The sequence below is a fragment of the Crinia signifera genome, chromosome 9 (genome assembly GCF_055691185.1).
Source record: "Crinia signifera chromosome 9, ASM5569118v1, whole genome shotgun sequence".
Classification (NCBI taxonomy): domain Eukaryota; kingdom Metazoa; phylum Chordata; class Amphibia; order Anura; family Myobatrachidae; genus Crinia; species Crinia signifera.
In genome coordinates this window covers 138,647,322-138,653,784 of record NC_139225.1, presented here as the reverse complement: position 1 = coordinate 138,653,784, position 6,463 = coordinate 138,647,322, and positions in this window count along the sequence as shown.

The following is a 6,463-nucleotide window of genomic DNA, read 5'->3' as shown; positions in this document are numbered from 1 at the left end:
ACTTAAAAAAAAGAAATCTGCATAATCATCTAAAAATGCCCTTTACACATGCCACACACGGTAATACCCCAGACAGATTATGGCACATACCGCAATGCCCCAGATACAATATGCCACTCACTGCAATGTCCAATATGCCGCATACATACCTCCCAAAACTGGAGACAGAGGAGAAGGGACATGACCTTCTATTGTGATACTCCTGCGAGGCCACCCCCATTTTTTCCGCTATGGGGGCATGGCCATTGCTCTGTGAGCTTCTGGCCATGCCCCCAGCCTCTAAATAGACACTGTGCTGTGTGTGCACCAAAAAATGGGTGTAGAAACATGTGGTGCGGCCAATGAAAATGGGGGTGTGATACACATATGCCTCCAATAGTGCTGTGCCAGATATATATATACACAAATAGTGCCAGATACACATATGTCCCCAATAGTGCCAGATACACATATGCTCCCACGGTTCCAGATATGCCCCCCCCCCGTGCTAGATATGGCCCCACTGTCCCAGGTATGCCCCCACTGTGCCAGAAACAGGTATGCCCCCACTGTGCCAGATATGTCCCCACTGTGCCAGGGATGCCACCACTGTGCAAGAAACAGGTATGCCCATGTTGCCAAGTATGCCCCCGCTGTGCCAGGTATGCTCTCACTGTGCCACGTATGTCCCCACTGTGCCAGGTATGCCCCCACTGTGGATACAGGTATGCCCCCACTGTGGATACAGGTATGCCCCCCATGGTGCCAGGTATGCCCCCACTCTGCCAGATAGCGCCACCACTGTGCCATGTATGCCCCTACTGTGCCAGAAACATGTATGCCCCCACGGTGCCAAGTATGCCACCACTGTGCCAGGTATGCCCCACTGTGCCAGGTATGCCCCACTGTGCCAGGTATGCCCTCACTGTGCCAGGTATGCTCTTAATGTGCCAGATATGTCCCCACTGTTCCAGGTATGCCCCCACTGTGCCAGGTATGCTTCCACTGTGCCAGATATGTCCACACTGTGCCAGGTATGTCCACACTGCCAGGCATGCCCCCACTGTGCCAGATATGTCCCCACTGTGCCAGGTATGCCCCACTATGCCAGCAGCAGCAGAACTCACCATTGTTGCTCCTGCTGCTGCCATGGGGAGGAGAGTCAGGTCCTCCCCTGCTGGCTGGCTATCTCCTCTGCCACCGATTCCCTTGAGGGCAGGAGAGCACAACACATCACGTGTCTCTCCTTCTCCTCACTTCCCTCCCTGTGAATGGGAATTGCCGTCAGCAAATCAAAGCTTGTGGGCTGGCTCCTAATTGGCTGCCGGTCCGCGAGCTCTGATTGGCTATGCGCTTTCCTCCCCTCAGAACTGGAAGCGGCAGTGGCAGGCGATGGAGGGAGGGATGGGCGGCTGCAGTGGTTGAGCCACCCGGATCGCTACCATGAGTTGCCAGTAGCTCGCGAGCGACAGGTTGGCGACCAGTGGTATAATCGAATCCACAAATATATTGCTCCAGATACTCAACTACTGTAGTTTAAAGGAAGGCCAGTTTCATAGCTTCTCCAATAAACAAACCTATTTTCAGGTGAAATAACATAATTGCTGACATGATTAGAAAACACAATGGGGGAAATTTACTAATATGAAAAACCTAGTTTTTCGTATTAGTATTTTCCCTACGACTGCATACGACTGTTTCAGTCATATGCAAAGTCGTGTTCCGGAGGGGAATGTACAAAGCAGTCAGATACGACTGCTTTGTAACCCTCCGATGGTGTGACCATTCGTATTAGCTGGCCATATATACGGCCGCTAATACGAATTCCTACAGGCCGTCTGCACGGATCAGTCAGATCCGTGCAGGCTGCAAGGTGTAAAAAAAATAGAAAATTAAATAAATAAAAAAAAAAAACAGCGTGGGGTCCCCCCCACAGCTGTAACCAGCACCAGGCTGAAGGAGCCGGGGCCGGTAATTAAAAATCAGGGAACCCAACAAATAGGGGTTCCCCGATTTTTAACAACCAGCCCCAGGCTCCAGGTCCAGGGCTGGTTCCCAAAATACGGGGGACAAAATGACTAGGGGTCCCCCGAATTTTAAGAACCAGGCCAAACCAGCCAGCAGGGTAATGCCACAGCCAGGGGGAGACTTTTTATACATGTCCCCCTGGCCAAAGCATTAACCCTCTGACCAGACAGCCTGGCCAGGGGCCCTGGGGAAGTGGGGCCCCCCCCAATAAAGGGGTCCCCCCCTCCAGGACTTACCTGACAGGCTGAAGCCTGGTGCTGTCCCCCGTGGCCCTGTGCGGTGGCCACCGGGCTGATCTTGGTGTAAAAAAAAAGATGAATAAACTATTGTTTTAAACTGTGGAACTATGAGTCCCAGCAAGCCTCCCCTGCAAGCTGGGACTTGGAGAACCACAAGTCCCAGCCTGTGGGGCATTAAAGGGTCCGCTGGGTCTTGTAGTTCCACAGTAAAAAAATAGTTAAATAAATACACACTGACACCTGAAAAATAAAAGTTTAATACATACATTACACACACACTGATACTTACCTATCTTGATCCCGTAGGTAGGTCCCAGAGTCTTGATCCGGTGCCTTGTCCTGGTTCCGGATCATGTCGTCATTTTTCACCATGTCGATCTTCATGTCGGCGTCGGCGTCAGGTCCGGGTCCGAAGAAATCCATGGTGGACCGGTGAAAGGAAATCCAACTCACTCAGGTCCTCTATTGAAGTTCTTCTGGCTTGGTCCGATGTAGTCCAGGGCTTCTTCCTTCTTCTTCCATCTTCTTGCTTCTTTTTCAAGCTGCCGGCGACTCCAGAAGCTCCCCTACTGTCAGAGCCGCAGAGATCCTTCCTCCTCGGCGTCTGTACTAAGAATGAATTCTGACCAATCAGGAGCCGCCTAGCAGCCAATCAGGAGCCAGCACAACACTTGGACTCATTTTTAGTTATGATTAAGCCAAAATTTTCAATAACTACAAATCATTACCACTCTAAGGTACTGCACACAATCTTGAGTGGAGTATGAAGAGGAAGGAGATGGGAAAATTGCCCCGTAAGCTGTCCTACTTTGTAAATATGTATAAATAATTCAAAATAAATGCAAACAGATAGCTCATGGCTGGTTTTATTATTAGGTTATATTATAGTACACTACCAATCAACAAAATGAGGGCTTATAATCAAACAATGAAAATAATAAAATTGGATAAAAAGTTGACATGGAAAAAGTTGACACATGATTGGTCAACACAAGTTTTTAATTTTTTTTGTGTCCATATCGACATCTCAGCTCACAGACCTCCCAATTAGTGGAATGCGTAGCCTTGCATGCTTCGGTTCCTCACTCCGCTACTGTACCTAATCAGGGTTAACGTGGAAGGTAAGGCATGAAAATGTCCAAAAAAATGGTATACAAAATGAAAAATCGTATTGAATTTTTCAAGTGTCGACCATTGCCATATTTATTGTCCTTTTATTAACCTAGGGAATGTCGACATATTCATTGTCTTTCTAGTCATTGTGTGTGAGCTATCTGCATGTCATGATTCAAAGAGGTGCTATTATCATGTACAGTAGTGCAATGCAATGGCTGTTTGTTTACTATATGTTTACATATGCACGCATCTGCGATCTCTATATCATATAGGATGTATGTTACGTTTGGTGGCCTTGTAGCATGCTGAGAATTTTTTTTTGTCTAGACTACACCCTCCCTTACATGCACTATAGGCAATTGCATGGGGGGGGGGGGGGTTACGGTTGCCCGAAACCCCCCTACTTCTTGGCAAGTGGTTCAACTTCTGAAAACAAGAACACTGTGATATAATATAATTACTAGAGTAGCTTCTACCAAATTTACTGTGTGTGGATTTGAGTCCTCAATCAGAGCACTGGACCAGAGAGTAGCCACCAGGAACAAGAAGCAGGGGCCTTACCATGAGGTGGGAGAATGTGTGCTTAGGAAGTGCAGTATAGTTTTTATTATGTTTGTGTGGTTGGTTATTTATTAATTAATCAGGTTATGGTATGTGTAACCTTTTTCTGACCACTTATTTATATTATTTAAATGTTAGATACAACCCATACTAGTGTTAAATATTAATACTGTATCCCATACAGTTTTCAGATAATTCCACTGCTCCACCCCAGACTTTAGAACTTGCTACAATGTTCCGCAGAGTGGGAGATTGAGGACTGCATTGGAAATCCCCCTCTAGAAATCCTAAGTTTGCAACTCTGCACCTATGATGGGCCAAAAAATATACAGTATATGAGAAACTACCATCAATGTTTCATGTATCACAAATGTAAATGTTCTTAAGATTGCAGATGTGTAGGCTTCAAAGATCTGGGAACAAAGTTGTTCAATTTGAAAAATCCGAGAAGTTACTTTATCTTCATCGCAATGAGGCGTCCAAAGGCCACTTTAATGTCTTTGTTCTTGAAACTGTAAATGAGTGGATTTAACATGGGTGTTAATGTGGTAATAATCAGTGAGACTATCTTATCAACATCTAGAGTGAATGATGAGGTGGGTCTCAAGTACAAACAAAAAAGAGACACGTAAAATAGTAACACGACTGTAATGTGAGAGGAACATGTATAGAAGGCTTTTCGTCTGCCAGTACTGGAATGGATCCGAAGAATGGTTTGAATAATGTAAACGTAAGACATAATGGTAAGGGTGAATGGTAGGATGCTAGCAAACATGGACTCCACAAATATCAAATGTTCCATTCTGGAGGCCTCGCGGCAAAAGAGCTTCATCATGACCAAAAGGTCACAGAAGAAGTGGTTGATTTTATTGACCTGAAAGCAGTGGATGTCATACACTATAAAAACAACAGGAATGGCTTCCGTGAATCCCCAAACCACAATTACAGATGAAACGAGAGAACAGACCTTGCTGCTCATGATGGTGACATACCGTAGGGGGAAGCAGATGGCAATATATCGATCGTAACTCATGGCAGTTAACAGCAAAAACTCAGAACATAGAAGAGCTAAATAAAAATACATTTGGGCCATACAGGCTGTAATAGAAACACGTTTATTTCCAGAAACATACATGTCCAGTGTCTTATGCATAGTTACTGTGCTGTAACATAGGTCCATGATGGATAACTGCGATAAGAAATTATACATTGGTGTGTGCAGATTGTGGTCTGTGCAGATTAGAAGAAATAGGGCGGAATTTTCGATTACAATAAGGAGATACATCAGTAAAACCAACAGGAAAATAGGAGCCTGCAGTTCTGGCAAATCAGTGATACCTTTTATGATGAAATAATCCACCCACGTATTGTTCTTCTCCATTGTGTGGTTGGCTTCCTGAAATATAATTACACTTATTGCTCATCATAATTAATATTGCGCATGTATAGATACACGCAGAGAAATCCACTTGCCTGGGTGTTCGCATAGTGATTGGCAGCCAGGGAGAATTCCAGGGTGGAGACCCAGCGTTTCATAAGTGTGCAAGGTAGGCCCCAGGGAGCGTTGGTGTTCCCCAGCCTGCTCAGGCAGGCGAATGATGTCATATGACATGACATCAGCGCCTGCCCCATATTCTTAGAAAACAGTGCAGCGAAAAAGTAAGTCCTGGGCTACTTTTCTGTCTTGAGCAGTGGAGAAGTGTTTTTGATGGTGAGTAACCATCAAATGCTTTCTCTTCTGTGAGTCGATGTGTAAACGTGCACATCCACTAGAAAAGATTACTTGAATATTATTCTGTGCAAATACAATTTTTGTTAAAGTCCATATATTTTAAGAACCAAAACATCTATAGGTATACTCATATAGTGTAGAGGTGCACACATCACAATGCACCCACAATGCTTTGGGCTGAGCGATCGTGCTGAGTGGGGCTTTGCCTTTTCTTAATCTAGGGAAAGCTAATCGATAGTGACGCATGGGACCACGCATCGCTATTGCTGCAGGGCATACACACAGAGCTTTTCTATTTTTATTTGAATTCATATAACGGGTGACATTCTATGGAATGAGAGTTGTGTTTTTTGGCGATTTTTACTCCAAAAAACGGCTAATTCGCATTTTTCCGTGAATTCGCATATTTAATGTGATTCGAAAAGGTCCCTAAATCGCATATTTTTTGCGATAAGTCATGCGTACTGAAAGTGCGGTAAAAATTCGCACTTTTATCGCATTCAGATGTTTTCCAATAGAAAAGTATACAATTCGCTTATTTAATGGAATGGGATTTCGCAAATCGCACTTTTAAGGTGTCTAATAATCGCCATTTTTTCAGACCAGGTTCTGTTGGGCGATTTGGCCCAGAACTCAATTTGCTCAAGTGCACACATGGTTAATGTCATCACAGGTGTCCTTAATTTCACTCACAAACACCCCTACATATACCCCCACATCATTAAGGACACCTGTGAGGGTTTGAGACCTGGAGATTGTGCAGAGTGGATTTGAGTTGCTCAATTTGGATTTGGCCCATTTGGAGGAG